The sequence below is a fragment of the Gossypium hirsutum genome, chromosome A08 (assembly GCF_007990345.1).
Source record: "Gossypium hirsutum isolate 1008001.06 chromosome A08, Gossypium_hirsutum_v2.1, whole genome shotgun sequence".
In the NCBI taxonomy this organism is placed as follows: Eukaryota; Viridiplantae; Streptophyta; class Magnoliopsida; order Malvales; family Malvaceae; genus Gossypium; species Gossypium hirsutum.
In genome coordinates, this window is record NC_053431.1 from 95,559,594 (window position 1) to 95,576,376 (window position 16,783).

Genomic DNA, 16,783 nt, shown 5'->3' on the forward strand with positions numbered 1-16,783 from the left:
AAGTAGACCTCATCATATGGGTGTAACACCCCTCACCTGTATTCAATGTCGGAATTGGGTTACAGAGTATTACCGAACATATTATACAATTACACAAACATTTCACATACATTTTCAAGTTCCAAACAATCATCATTCAATAACATTCATATCGTCCCTATTATAAGCCTACAAGGCCTAAAACATGCATTCGGGGTGGTTCTAGACTAAATCGATAACTTATGATTTTTTTTTAATACTTAGAAAAGTATACTGACTTGATTTTTAATTCAATACTAGGGGACACACGGCCATGTAACCTAACCGTGTGTCACACAAGGCTGAGACACATGCCTGTGTCTCTGCCCATGTGGACAAAAATAGGCTATTTACCAAGCCAATTTGCGACCCAAACTTGCACACACCTAAACCAACTCATTTGGCACCAAAACATTGCATATATAGGCATTCATCTAATCTCAACCAAGCTTAAATCATACTATTTCAACAACAACAACAACAGATAAACAAACATTGTGTGCTTTGTCTAAAATTTTCTGAATGAGTTTGAAATTCTTTGGTATGCAAATTTTATCTTAGAACATTAAACAATCATCGGATCCGATCTGATAGTCTGAATCACTAGTCGACTCACATTGCACTCTTTTAGCTTGTAACTCGTTGTCACACTTTTGAGCTTCACAAATCTATTGAAGAAATACCGGTTTAGCTTTTAACTCTGCTAAAATCAAACCATCATCAGACAAGGTTAACTGAGTATTCATCGCTCTCAAAGCAAATAATGATTTTCTACTAAAAGCTTCTGCGACTACATTCGCTTTCCTCGGATGATAACAAACTCATAATCTTTCAACAACTCGAGCCATCTTTGTTGTCGCAAATTCAAATCTTTCTGAGTCATTATATACTTTAGGCTCTTGTGATCAGTAAAAATACAGCATTTTTCACCGTAAAAATGATGTCGCAAAATTTTCAATGTAAACACAATAGCGGCCAACTCTAAATTATGTGTCGAATAATTCTTTTCATACGGTTTCAACTGTCTAGAGGCATAAGCTATCACTTTTCCCTTTTGCATCAAAACACAACCTAAACTGTTCAATGACACATCGCTAAAAATCACAAACTCTTTACCCGACTCAGGTTGAACCAAAACTAGTGCCTCAGTTAACAATGTTTTCAACTGTTCAAAACTCTGTTGACATTTCTTAGACCACTCAAATTTCACATCTTTTTTGTAGCAACCTAATCATCGGTGTAGCAATCATCAAGAATCCTTTAACAAAACGTCAATAGTAGCCAGATAATCCCAGAAAGCTTCTAACTTCAGACACATTTCTTGGTGGTTTCCAATCAACAACTGCTGAAATCTTCCTCAGATCAACTCATATACCTTCCGCTGAAACAATATGCCTAAAAAATCTGACCTCTCAGAGCCAAAACTCACATTTGCTAAATTTAGCAAATAGTTGCTTATCTCTCAAGGATTGTAATACGATCCTTAAATGCTCAGCATGCTCAGAATCATCTCCTGAATAGATCAGAATGTCATCAATGAATACAACCACAAATCTGTCTAAATACAATCTGAAAATTCGATTCATCAAGTCTATAAAAACTGTAGGAGCATTAGTTAATCCGAAAGACATAACAAGAAATTCATAATGCTCGTACCATGTTCTGAACATAATTTTTGGCATAACCGAATCTTTCACTCACAACTGATAATAACCAGATCTCAAATCAATCTTCGAGAACACCGTTGGCCCTTTCAATTGATCGAACAAATCATCAGTTCTCGACAAAGGATACTTGTTCTTTATTGTAACCTTATTGAGCTAATGAAAATCAATACAAAGTCTCATTGATCCGTCTTTCTTTTTTATGAACAACACTGGTGCACTCGAGGGTGAAAAACTAGGTCGTGCAAAACCTCTATCTGTTAACTATTGCAATTGAGCTTTCAACTCTTTCAACTCTGTCAAATCCATTCTATATGGAGCTATAAATATCGATGATGTTCCCGGTATTAATTCAATAGAAAACTTGACCTCCCTGATCAGTGGTAACCCCGGTAACTCTTCTGGAAACACATCCTGATACTCACAGACTACTAACACAGATTCAATTTTTGATTCAGACACTTTTGCATCCAAAACATAAGCAAGATAAGGTTTTCAACCTTTTCTCACACACTTTTGAGCTGACATAGATGATATAACAGCAAGTAATTTACTCGACTCATTTGATTCAATTCGAAGAATTTACTGTTCTAGCATTTCAATTCAATAGTCTTTTGTCTACAATTCACAACGGCATCATGTAACATCAATCAATCCATACCTAGAATTACATCGAACTCATCAAATGGTAAAAGCATCAAATTTTCCAAAAAATAGTAACCCCGAATCAACAAAGGACAACTCTTGCAGACTTTATCAACTAAACCATATTTGCCTAAGGGGTTCAACACTTTAATCACAAATTCGGTAGACTCAATAGGAAAACTCTTACTAGACACCAAATTTATACAAATATATGAATGAGTCGATCTAGGATCAATCAATCCAATAACATTAGTGTCATAGAGAGAAAATGTACCGATGATAACATCGGGTGACGATGTATCTTCGCGAGCGCAAATCGCGTAAGCTCTAGCAGGTGTTCTGGCCTCGGATCTCACAATAGAGTCTTTTGTCGTTCCTCTACTACTAGTCACATTCCCCACATTTCTAGGTGGCCTTTCTCTAGCAACTGGGTTGCTCGATCTTGCATTTTGGAACTTATCTTTATCGGCTAACTCAGGGCAATCTCTAATGAAATGATCTTGCGAGCCACATTTAAAACAGCCTCTATTATTCATCCAACACTCACCAAAATGTCTTCGACCACACTGTTGACACTCGGGCTTATTGTTTCTCACACTGCCAACACTCGATACTAATTTAGCTTAAGCTTTAGAACTTGAGTATTGCTTTCGACGATCTCTATTTGGATACCCGACTGAAGTATTCGAACGCGTGTACAAATCTTTTGATTTCTTTGACGAAGATTGATATGGTTTATTCATCAATATTTTTTCTCAAATCTCTAGCCTCGAAATTAGCTTTTCTCTTTTCTTTGCTCAATTCCTTGGCTTTGCAAGCTCGGTCAACTAGCACAACAAATTCTTTCAATTCTAGAATCCCAACTAACAATCTAATATCTTCGTTCAGCCCATCTTCAAATCTTTTGCACGTAATCGCCTCAGTTGAAACACATTCTCGAGCATACTTTCTAAGTCTTACAAACTCTCGCTCGTACTATGCCGCAGACATACGGCCCTGTTTCAACTCAAGAAACTCTTTTCACTTTTGATCGATAAATCGTTGACTGATATATTTCTTTCTGAACTCAGCCTGAAAGAATTCCTAGGTAACTCTTTCCTTTGGCATCACTAATACTAGGGTATTCCACCACTGATAAGCTATGTCCCTCAGAAATGATACGACACATTTTAAACACTTATCCGGTGTACAAGAAAGTTCATCAAATACTCTGATAGTGCTTTCAAGTCAAAACTCGGCTCTCTCGGGATCGTCATCAACATTAGCTCTAAACTATTCAGCTCTGTGTTTTCGAATCTTATCAACTGACGGCTTGATCAATCTTAAAAATTCCATACTTTGAGAAGCGATGGGAATTGGTTAGAGATTAGGCGGGGTGGAGGTTGTTGAGAAGCAGGATTTGTTCGAACAAACTCCGTAAACCACTCATTCATCATCTAGAAGAAGGCTTCTTTAGCCTCCCTTTCCTGGCTACCCGATACGGGTCTCGACTCAAATTGCGCTACTCCGTGAATGGAGGCTGACGCATTACTTTCAACATCATCAGCTACAGCTCGATTGGGATCCATTTACTATATGAAAACACGATTTAAACTGTCAAGAGATCTCACACTATCACAGTTTATATATGGCATGTATAGCTAGACTCTCACACACACTACGTTAGTCCGAGAATCGACTACACTGTAGCTTTGATACTAATAAATGTAACACTCCTCACCTGTATTCAACGACGAAATAAGGTTATGGAGCATCACCAAACATATTATACAATTACATAAACATTTCACATACATTTTCAAGTTCCAAACAAGCATCATTCAATATTTATATCGTCCCTATTATAAGCCTACAAGGCCTAAAACATGCATTCGGGATGGTTCAGGACTAAATCGATAACTCAGTAAATTTTTTTGAAAACTTAAAAAATATTGCATACTATAGGGGACACAAGCCCATGTGGTCTGACCGTGTGTCTCACACAGTCAAAGACACACCCGTGTCATAGGCCATGTGGACATTCAAAATGGAATCACACGGCCGTGTCCTAGCCCGTGTTCGACTCTGTGTAACTCTCTAACTTGGGTCACACGGCCAACACACACGTTTGTGTGACTAGCCCGTGTGCCCTAGAAATGTCTGTGTGCTGGGCCGTGTGCTAGGCCGTGCCAAACCTGTAGGGTATACTGACTTCTGCCACACAACCAAGTTATACGCCCATATGCTAAGCCATGTAGAGCATACTAACTTAACTTTTAATTCAACACTAGGGGACACACGTCCGTGTAACCTGACCATGTGTCACACACGGCTGAGACACACGCCCTTGTCTCTACCTATATAGACAAAAATAGGCTATTTACAAAGCCAGTTTGCCACCCAAACTTACACACACCTAAACCAACTCATTTGGCACCAAAACATAGCATATATAAGCATTCATCTAATCTCAACCAAGCTTAAATCATACCATTTCAATACCAACAACAACAAGTCTCACATGTACCAAAATATGCTATTCTATTTTATACCAAATTCACATTCCCAATTCAAATAAATGGACACTTTCAAACATGTATCAATTTGCTTAAACTCACAAGTATACTAATTCTTAATTCATTAACCATTTGACATTCACAATACCTATTACCAACAAGCATCACATATTAATCATTTAACACATAACCAAAATCATATGCGCATATATATACACAACCAAACTAATTAAATTAAGCCAACTCTAATGGCTATATACAAAACCAAAATTTAGACATTTACTAACCAATTCAAATGGTTAAATTCACTACCAATACATATACCAAAATTACCCAAAATCCCTATACATGCCATATACTCAAAATACTTAAATTCAAAAGTACCAAGATGATAGTAGGATAGTGTGATGAAGTCTCCGATGGTCCCCGAATCCGAGATAGCTTTGAATTTATTATAAAACACGGAAAATTAAACAATGTAAGCTATAAAGGTTAGTAAGTCCGAATGGAAATAATAAGTAAATCTCACCATTTAATTATCATTCAAAATATACATATAAAATACTATAAAATATTTAATCATAATATTAACATGTATTCAAAACACCTATTTAACCATGAACTCATTTCTTCCATATGTTTGATGCATATATAGTTTTTGTACATACCTGTATTGATATGTATATATTTCTCACTGTTTCATATCTTCGATATACCCGTTGAACCATTTGGAATAATACAGGATACTCGGGAATCTCACACCTTAAGTGCCAATATATATAGCCGAAGCTATCTAAATATCATATCTCAATAATGCTCACTCTCGAGCTATCAACGGGTCTGCTTACACAAGCTGACGATCATGACATAACTACACGGTGTTGCTTACACAAGCTAACGAGAATCCGCAACACATGCTAGATAACTCAGCCACCGATAGGACGTACAGACCAGCACCCAAAATAATAATAACCCTTAATGATATGTCATTCGTATTCTAATCTATTCCTAAGGTTCAACCGGGATTTCCAACGCCAAATCTTCGTCGAATAAGTCCGCAATGTTGTGTTCATAATTTATGCAATATTAAAACATTTAAAACACAAATATAACAATACTTATTACATACGAACTTACCTCGAATGCAAAAACAGCGAATTAAGTCGATTAATCTGAAACCTTATTCTTTCCCCGATCTAAATCTATATTTCGCCTTTCTTGATCTAAATAATATCAAATTTAACTTATTTAATAATCTCTGTATTTAATTTAGTCCAAAATACACATCAAAGTAATTTTACATTTTTGCCCCTAACATTTCAACATTTTTACAAGTTAGTCCTTATTTCATAAAATCACAAATTCATGCAATTCAACCAAAACCCATGCTAATCGAATTTCAATTAGGTCTCTAGCAGCCAATATTTTTCATTTATTTCACAATTTAACCATTAATTTTTACACATTTTACAATTTAATCCCTATTTGAACATTTTACTAAAAATCAATTAACAAATGTTGTTTATTTAACAACAAGCATGCATTTTCTATCATTATACATCAAAATACATCAACATTCATCAATGGAAAAACCCTAAACCTTTAAAAACTTTACAAATTAACCCCTGGGCTAGCTAGATTAAGCTGTAACAATATCAAAAACATAGAAATCATTAAAAACCGAGTCAAAAATCACTTACATGCATTAGTAACAATGGTCAAAACTTGAACCCTAGAAAAATGGCTTTCTTTCTTCTAATTTTTGGTGGAATATAGCATGAAGAAGATGATAGCTTAGTTTAGGTTATTTTACTTTAATTTATTTATTAAATTACACATTTAACCTTGGTTATTAAACATACAAATCACTTAATACATATCCATAAATGTCCACCCATATTTCAAATGGTCTAATTACAACATAAGGACTTCTATCTTAATAATCCATATCTATTAGACACCTTTAGCTAATAGAATTTCACTTTTACACTTTACGCGATTTAGTCCTTTTTATCAAATTAAGCATTTAAACGATAAAATTTCTTAACGAAAATTTCACACAATCATTCTATCATGCTGTAGACATTAAAATAATAAAAAATTATTATTTCGACTTCGAATTTGTGGTCCCGAAACCATTGTTCCAATTTGACTAAAAACGGCTATTACAATGGGCCAAGTCACTCGTCTAGGTGCAAAGGCCCGCTCGAAAAGTGAGAGGATTTTGAAAAAAAAATAGGCTCAAAAAATAGGCTTGGACAAGAAATAAGTTCCGTTTTCTGAATGGATCAGGCCTTGGGTAAGTTTTTTGCTCAGCCTAACTCGAATCTGACTAATTTTTTTTCCTACTATTGTTTTGATGTCATTTTGATATTATATTGCTACTATTTTGTTGTTATTGTTGGATATTTGTAACTCTTATTTTATTGTTAATTTTGCAACTATTTTAGAGGCATTTGTTTACTAAGTTGCAATTATTTTAATGTTATTTAAGTATAATTTTTTTAATACAAATACCTAAAACTACCTATAGTCCCTTTTCAAATCTTAAATAGGAGGATAAATGCACTTCAACGCACTCGAACCCACATATTCCTGCATAGGCAACAATGGCGATATCAACCGAATTAGGTCTAGTCGGTCTTATAAAGATTTTTAATATAATTTTAATTTTTTGAAAAATATTTATTTTAATATTTTTAGTATACTTGATGTATTATATTTTTATTTTTATTTTTATTTTTATGTAAAAATAAAATTAAAACAGTTAAAACAGACGGATTGGGCCAGACTCGGGTTTAGCATTTTTTTATCTAGGTCGGACTTGGTTAAAATTTTAAACTCATTTTTTGGGTTGGGCCTAAAATTTTGCATTGACCTGAACCCGACCCAACTTGACTCATAATCGGGTCTAAATATAAGCATTGAGTTATAATTTTGAAGAAATTACGTTAAATTTTTTTTATTTTAAAGATATTAATTAATATAAAAATATTATGTTATAATTAATTTATATATCATTTTAAAAATATAAAAACTTAGTGGTCAACTTCGAATATAGATTTTTAGTTTGTAAAATACTTGCATTTATGATTATTGAAATTTAAATATTCGTACGTGGAACAGGTGGCTTTTTTACTAAAATAAATTAAAAAAATTATTTATCAAAATAGGTTGTCAGCCCAATTATATACGAAAATGGGGTGTTTTGTTCATTCGCGCTTATCTGACAGGCGCAAATGATTATTTTATATTAATTTTTTTGTTTTTTTTAAATAAAATATTTTTTTTATTTTTATTAAAAATATTTAAATATATATATGGGTAAAAATACGGTTTAACGGGTCAAAATACTGGTAAAAAGGAATCGAGCCTGTTGGATAATCGCGCCTGGTAGATAGGCACAAATGGGCAGCCCGAACAGTGCACCTCCAGCTGCTGCATGATGCCCGAGCAGTCCCTCCCTGCAGCTGTATGCATGCCCCCCTTCCCAGCTCCACAGACTTCGCGCCTGGTAGATAGGCACAAATGGGCAGCCCGAACAGTGCACCTCCAGCTGCTGCATGATGCCCGAGCAGTCCCTCCCTGCAGCTGTATGCATGCCCCCCTTCCCAGCTCCACAGACCAGCAGTTGTTGCTGCCCATGCTGCCGTTTAGTCCCTTCAATGGGAAGAAAAAGTTGCAAATGGGGGACTTTATAAGTATGGTCCCCCAAACCCCATCTATACCGAAAGAGAGAAAAAAAAATAGAGAAAGGAGAAGAAAAAAAGAAGAAGAAGAAGAAAGAAAAAAAAAAGGTAATGTATTTTTTAGTAAATAATTTTGTTTATAATTTAAAGAGTTTAATTAAGATATTGTAATTTTTTTTTGTTATTAATTATTAATTATAAAATATTTATGTTTAGTGTTTATAGTTTTGGATTAATATTTTGTATGAATGTAATTTTTTTGTTTTTTATAATTATTTTAAAATTAATTTGTTAGTAATTTAGGATTATGTTAAAATTTTTTGTGTTTGTAATTATTTTAAAATTAATTTATTAGTAAATTAGGATTAAGTTATAAATTGTTGTGTTTAGTTTAGTATTTGGTGAGTTTAACATATAAGTTTATAAAAAAAATAAAAATCATTTCATTTTGAAAATGAATTTTGACAAATGATGTTTAAGGTCATTTAAAATTTTTAATTTATTATTAAGTATTGGTATGTTATTATTTGATTTTAGGCCAAACAATGAAAATTCATATTTAGCCTAAGCAGATGTGGATGCTTGCTTACTCTATCTTGCAAATATTATTTAAAAATACTCTGTTAAGATACCATATAAAATGTAACTAAGTCAAAAAGCGTAAATCTAAACTAGGCTCAAAGTAAATCAAGCTATTTGATCCGTAAACATCTTTAAAATTGAAATCTTTAATTTTATCTTTATGTACATATTTGATACAAAATATATTCAAGATTTTTATATATTTAAAAAATCATATTTTCATATAATATTTGAATATGTATTAGATTACATATTAAATCAAAATTTATAGATTAAATTATACATTTTAAGATTTATCTCAAATTTATTCTCAAATTTTTACTTTATGGGAATCGAACCAGCTCATTCAAATTTAATAAAAATAATAATTATGTTCAAAAATTCTTATTTCATATTTTTCCACGGTCAATTTACAAAGTCTACCACCATGTAATTATAGTCAGCAATATTTCTAATCTTTTTATTTTTTTCTAGATAAGGGCACATCTTTATTACATCAAAAAGTACATAAATAAACCATCAAATTTAAGTCTGATTATTGAAGAAGCATAATATTGACTCACATATTTAAACAAATATCGAGCCCGTAAAGAATGATTATTATTTTTATTTATTTGAAAATCAAGTTAAAAATTATACAAACCTATTTTTTTTTAAACTTTAGCATATACATACAATATGATTGGGACCATAAAAGAAACAATACGATTGGTAACTTTCACCTTCTACAAAATCTAGAATATTGATATTGTATTCACCAATTATAGGAGCGTAACAAATACTTCATTTATATTCCGTCTAATTAAAAACCTCTAAATTTATAAAATTATCATTTGATTTAAGGATTTGAGAATTACTGGTATTAGAAAAAGTTATAAAATCTTAATTCAAATCACTATTATATATAATTAATTTTCATGTGTTTGATTTTTCAATACAATATTTGAAAAAGTTATAAAGTATTTGTTATGCAGTGTAATTTTATTTTATTTTTCATTTATTTGACAATTTTTATTGATTTATTAAAATATTGATTAAATTTGTTGTTATTTTTATAGGTTGTTTGTTTGAAAGAAACTAATCAGGTATGTTTCTATTTCTATTTTTATTTTTAATTCGTATGTTTTTATGTTTATATAGTTTATATTAATTTTAATTATATTATTATTGTAATCTAACATAATTTTTTTATTGTAGGTAAATTATGGAAAATTATTAGATATTTTTCGTGTTTTGTTTCTGAAATTTGAAATAATTTATTATATTTTTTGAAACAAATTAAATGAATTCATTGTTTTAATTGCAGATTTGCAGCAAATGGATTCTTTGATTAATAATAATAATCACATATCAAGTACTATTAATGAGATGGTAATAAAATTTTTATTTGATACTCATGTTATTTGCGGAATTAAATTATATTGTATTAACTATTTTGCTAATTTAATAATGTCAGGGCCAGTACCACGTATTGAGGGGCCGTGTTAATAGTGTAGGGTTTCTGCCAGATGAACGCGTAATACCATACTTGGAATTAGCCGGGTTCGGATCAGCGGCATTGATCTAGACTTTTGATCTACGATACGACTTGATTTCCGCTTTAGTCGAGCAATGGCGTCCAGAGACCCACACGTTTCATTTGCCATGCGGGGAGTGTACCATCACTCTAGAGGATGTTGCACTACAGCTCGGGCTTCCCATCGATGGGAATGTGGTCACGGGCGTAAGTTTGATCTCTAGGTCGGCTACCATTTGCTATGAATTACTTGGATGCTCGCCAAGTGAAGGGAAATTTACCAGTTTGAGGTTTTCATGGCTAAAAGCCAATTTTGAGAATTTGCCGAGTACTGCCAATGAAAGGGAGGTGATGCAAGCCACTCGAGCTTATATTATAAACCTTATAGGGGGTGTACTCATGCCGGATGCAAACGGTAGTATGGTTCACTTGATGTACTTACCCCTATTATCCAATTTGCATAACACCCGTTCATACAGTTAGGGGTCTGCAGTGTTAGCCATGTTGTATCGCGAACTTTGTCGGACGACAGATCCTTCTACGATGGACATAGGCAGATGCCTCATACTGTTGCAGTCGTGGGCACTTTACTGGATGCCATTCTTGGCAACCATTAGTCATCAATCGTATATATTTCCACTCGTTAATAGGTAATGAATTTTTACTCGTTATAAGAATTAGTTTAACTTTTTTTTCAAATTATATTGTTCTAACAATTTGTTTTCCTTAGATGGAGCACTAATCCGGGTATCGGAAGGTCATACACGGTTCCGATATACCGTCTGATGATTGAGAATCATGCTGGAGAGGGGGTAAGTTTTTCCAATGTAAACTTAATTTTATTATTTTATCTCACTCGACCCGCATTAATATAAAAATGTTATTAACTGTGCAGTTCGTTTGGATGCCGTATTCCGTTCTAGAAATTATGACAGTTATTCCCTCATCTGCCTACGTCCACTCAAACCTATGGTGCATTAGCGCACCTGTTATCAATTTTCATATAGTGGAGTGGTATCATGGCGATCGAGTACTCCGGCAGTTCGGTTGCATACATATATCCCGACACTGCCAGTACAATTGGGGGATATCCATGGGATGAGTAAGAGGGGGCATATGGAAATAATTAGGGAGAAGTGCATGAAGAATATATTACGATGTGGAATAACCGATTAGGGAGGGTACCTTAGATGGATTGTGCTTTGGATCTACAGCCCTCGTTAGAGTACATACAGTGGTACTGTGAAATAGGGAAACCATTTTTATTTGGTGGGCGGTCGATGGTAGTCCCTCCGAATATGACACGAATTGGGAAACCGTTTTCAGATTCACATCACGTACCAGAGCCAAAGCCGGAACTACACTCTGGAGATAGTTCTTATCATCCAGATTTAGGGGGCAATGACTATTTCCTAGGCTCGCCAGGCCACGTATATCATTCAGAGTCTGATATCTTCAGCCCACTACCACATCAGTACTCCAGTCATCCTGACTCGTATCCACCTCAGCACTCCGCTCCTTTCGGCCCGTATCCACCACCGTACTCCACTCCTCCCGGCCCATATCATTCGCCGTACTCCACTTCTCCCAGCTCAAGTTCATCGATGGCGTTTGAGACATATGATTTTTCATCTATGTTTCGCACACCCCCACATATGGATGAAGAGAATGTTAATCGTCATAATCGCCCACAACGTGAACATCGAGCTCCACAAAATATACCCCTAGAACGACACCATCAAACCATCAATTTTAGAGGGTTTTGTAATATAAATAACTTCATATTTATTTATGTAATGAATATTTTGGCATTTTAATTAACAATTTAATTTTTTTTGCAATTTAAATAGTTAACTTTGTATTTATGTAATGACTTTTTTGCCATTTTATTTATCAATTTTATGGTTTTTTTATTTATTATTTAAATAAATAAACTTTATACTAACTATGTAAGTCAAACTAGATTAACTGCAACAAATTGTTGACAAATTTGTGATTCAATCCTTTTAACATGTCATGAACTACATCTCAATTTCTACCCGATTGCGACGATTGTCCAATATGGTAGTTTCGAAGCGGGTATTTATTTACTTCGATTATGGCCGTCTAATCTGCATACGCCACACAACTTTCCGTCGGATTTCTCCGTAATATCCATTTCGTTATGGATTCTGGATGATTGTGGACGACCTTTCGGGTTCCTACGTAACCCTTTATCTGGAACAAGCTCAAAGGTCGTCGGAGGTACCTCCCAAGTAGATAGGTCAGGAAGCACGGGGAACTCATTCTCCTATACATGCAACGTGCGTTCGAGGGTGTACACTTCATCGATAAATTATTTTACATTGAGTGAGACTTTAGCACAAGCAGCCACAACATGTGCACATGGATAATGAAGTGTTTGAAACCTCCTACAATCGCATGTCTGTTTTGAAGATCAACTCCGTAGAATCTAGGTGGTATACCGGGTCGATGACCGATAGTCTCAGTAACTCAAAACGTTTCATTACATCGTGAATATACTTCTACAATCATTGACCTCGTCATCCGACGGTTTACAGCAATTACATCCCTGACATCTTCTACAAACACGTGTCCTGCATCCATTTGGTTAACTTGTTGTTGACCCATTCTTGGCATTAAGGTAGCCAACCTGTAGAATGTAGCTGAGAAGACAGATAAAATTGGAAGATGTCATGTTTTTAACAACACAGTATTGATCCCCTCTACCAAGTTTGTGGTCATTTGACCATAACGAAAACCCTCATCAAAACTTTGAGTCCATTGCCACGGCTCCATAGTACCCAACCACTATCGGAAAGATATGTTTGTTTGACCCTCCATTTCACTCTCAAGTCGAGTCATTCTTTGGCGAAAAATGTGTGGCTCTAACTCATGCACTGCATATGTATTAAGAAAAGGTAAGTTACAACACTGCCCTCAAACATTAAAACTTATATTGAAAAGATAAGGTAATCATTTACCCATTCTCACAACTTGTCTCTTCCAGTTTGCATTCTTATAATCTAGCTGGAAGTTAGCCGCGATGTGCCGGATGTAGTAAACGGATCTCCATGGTACACCAGAACGCCTAATGGCGGCAATTAATCCTTTCCCTCTATCAGAGATGATGCAAATATTATCGTTGCTAATAACATACCTCCATAGGTTGGTAAGGAAGAATTCCCACGATTCCATGTTCTCCTTATCGACGATGGCAAATGCTATCGGAAGCACATTCCTGTTGCCATCTTGAGTAACCGCAAGAAGTAGGATTTGTGTAAATTTTCCATATAGCCAGGTTCCATCTACTTGCACAAACAGCTTGTAGTGGGGAAATGCGCGCATGCATGGATCAAACGTCCAGAACATTTGATGAAATTTTTTTTTTCCCGATTGTAGTTGGTCATCCAGGCCGTAAAAAGGTCGTGTCTGCAACTCAATGACAGTCCCTGGCATGTACTCCCTCATAGCGGCTATCCATCCCTGTAGCTCATTGTACGATGCATCGAAATCACCGTACAACTATTCCATTGCCATTTGTTTAGCTATCCATGCCTTTCGGTATGATACTCGATACTGGAATCGTACCTGCATTTCAGCAATCAGTACTAAAACTTTAATGGTAGGCATGTCTTTCACCATTGGCATGATGCACGTACAGATAGTTATGGAATCAAGTTTTCGATGATCTTCTGTCATACGTGTTGAAGTGCATGTGTGAGGCCCAACAAATTTTCGTATCTCCCACATCTGTGACTTTTGGATAAATGCAGCTCGTATCCTTCAATTGCAGCCTTCCACCGACCTTCAACACTCTCCAATGTATAATGTCGGTTTAGATGTTACAACTTTATAGTCTATTGATATATTCATGCTATACCGCTTAATGGAAAAAACACATTCTTCCTTACTTTCGAATCTTTGGCCCACGAACAACTCCTCAGGATCAGAATATACAGCCATCAGGTGAGCAGGTAGTATTTCAAGGTACTCCAAAAACTCAGCTGCGTGCGCCGCATCAGGGTCTATCTGAGACATGTGTACCCAGTATTATTGTGTATGACAATACGACGAATCTGGTTCCCGGCTGAAGACGCGTTAACGTTTCTATCATCATTCACGCCTTCGTCGTCAATATCATCCAGGACCTCGTCTACGTCGGGATCACTCTCACTATCGACTTCGTGATCAGAAGGATCACTACTATGGTATACATCATCACCAACCACATCAGTCTCGGGTGCAGCATTATGATCAATGTCGATCCCGTGTATAGTTGGTTGGCTATCAACGTACGATATCGAAACCACCATACACGGCTCTTGAGCTCTATCTTCTTCACCTAATGAAGTGGGATCTTCAATTGCCTCTATACCAGCTAACTCAGCAAATAACTGAATCGGTACATTTTGGTTGCTTCGAGTCCCACAATAAAGAGCGACCATTGTCTCCACGTCTTCATCGTCTACGACTTCCATTTCGGTGAATTTTATGGGATCCGTCGGAACTGGAAACTTGTAGAAAAGTTTCGACATCCTTCTCCCACAACGTCTATAAATTTTTTCACTAATTTTTTCCTTCATATCATCAAACGAGATATTTTTACTAAATCTCATTGCTACTTGTTTGCGGCATTCAAATATACATCCCATGGTTGTTGTCAAAATTTCTCCATCGAAAAAAACACATACGAAAAATTGATTCTCCATCTTCAATACTAGATCTGTTAAAAAATTTTCAAAATTTTCAAAACAGTTTCGAATAGCAAAAAAAAATACATAAAATTTTTAATGCAAAAATTTTCATTCATAAGCTAACAAAATTAATAACCTAACAAAATAGCTTTCAAATAATAAAATTACTAACAAAACTTTATATTCTATTTACAAAAAAATATACTAAAATACCTTATCCTCCACCTTGTTTTTTTCTCCTTTCTTTTTTTTCTTCTCCCTATCTTCTTATTTCTGTTCAACTTTCTATGCTAAATTTTGTGTATGTGTTCATTTGATTTTCGGGGGTATATATAGGAGAAAAGGTAAGCACGTATGGGCCCCACCACAACCATTTGCGCCTCTGAAGTAGGCACAATCATTTGCGCCTCAGAGAAAGGCTCGATTAGTCGCTCCTCACAAGTAGGCGCAACCTGTATTCGTATTTATACGCGGGTCATACTGACCCGAAAATAAAAAAATAATATTTTATTTAAAAAAATTTAATATAAAATAATCATTTGCGCCTGTCAGATAGGCACGAATGAACAAAACACTCCATTTTCGTATATAATCGAGCTGACAACCTATTTTGATAAATAATTTTTTTAATTTATTTTAGTAAAAAAGCTTGGAACAGGTACACATTAAAAGATTTATTAAAGTAAAAAAGGGATTTTTTTACTTTCTTTTTTGCCATTTTCCCATTTAAAATTTTTTTGGAACATTATTACTATTTAAATTAGTAGTAAAAGTAGTTATTTGCTTTTAATGTATTATTTTGTTAATCAAGTATAAAATAGTGTTGATTTTAGATAAAATGATTGCATAATGCTATTAAGTCATGAATTAATTGCAGGCTTTTTACTGAAATAATATAAAATAATTAAAGAAATACTAAAATGAGATAAATGTAGTAATATTTTCGAATCTAAGCAAAAGTTATAGTAAAAAATCAGTGCCTTCTGACCAATCGATGACACTTCTCTCCTCAGTAACCAGTCACATCAGGTTTTTTAAAAAAAAATTATTGGTGTTGCCTAGTTAATCGACAGCATCGAATTGGAATGTGATGACCTAAAATATTTAGGGACCTGATATGTAAATTTTCTATTTTAATTGAAAAGGTTTAAGGGTGCCACTGACAACTTCGCGGCACCAAACTTCGAAAGGGTGAATTGCTTAATAGCCCATTCTTATTTATTTTCTTTTATTTCCCTTTAACACCTATAGCGACGTGAAAAATTTTGCTTTGGCCACTAGTTGAGACGATTATTTGAAATTTTGAAAATGGAATTTCGGTTTTAAAAAGAAAAGGAGTCGCCACCGATCTTTTTTTCTAGGTGTGATCGGACACCTAATAAATCCTCTTTTTTAAAAAGAAAATTTATTTTTGAACAAAAATGAAGGTCGAATTTGGGTCTACGCGAAGATCCAGAGAGAAATAAGGTTCGGGAGT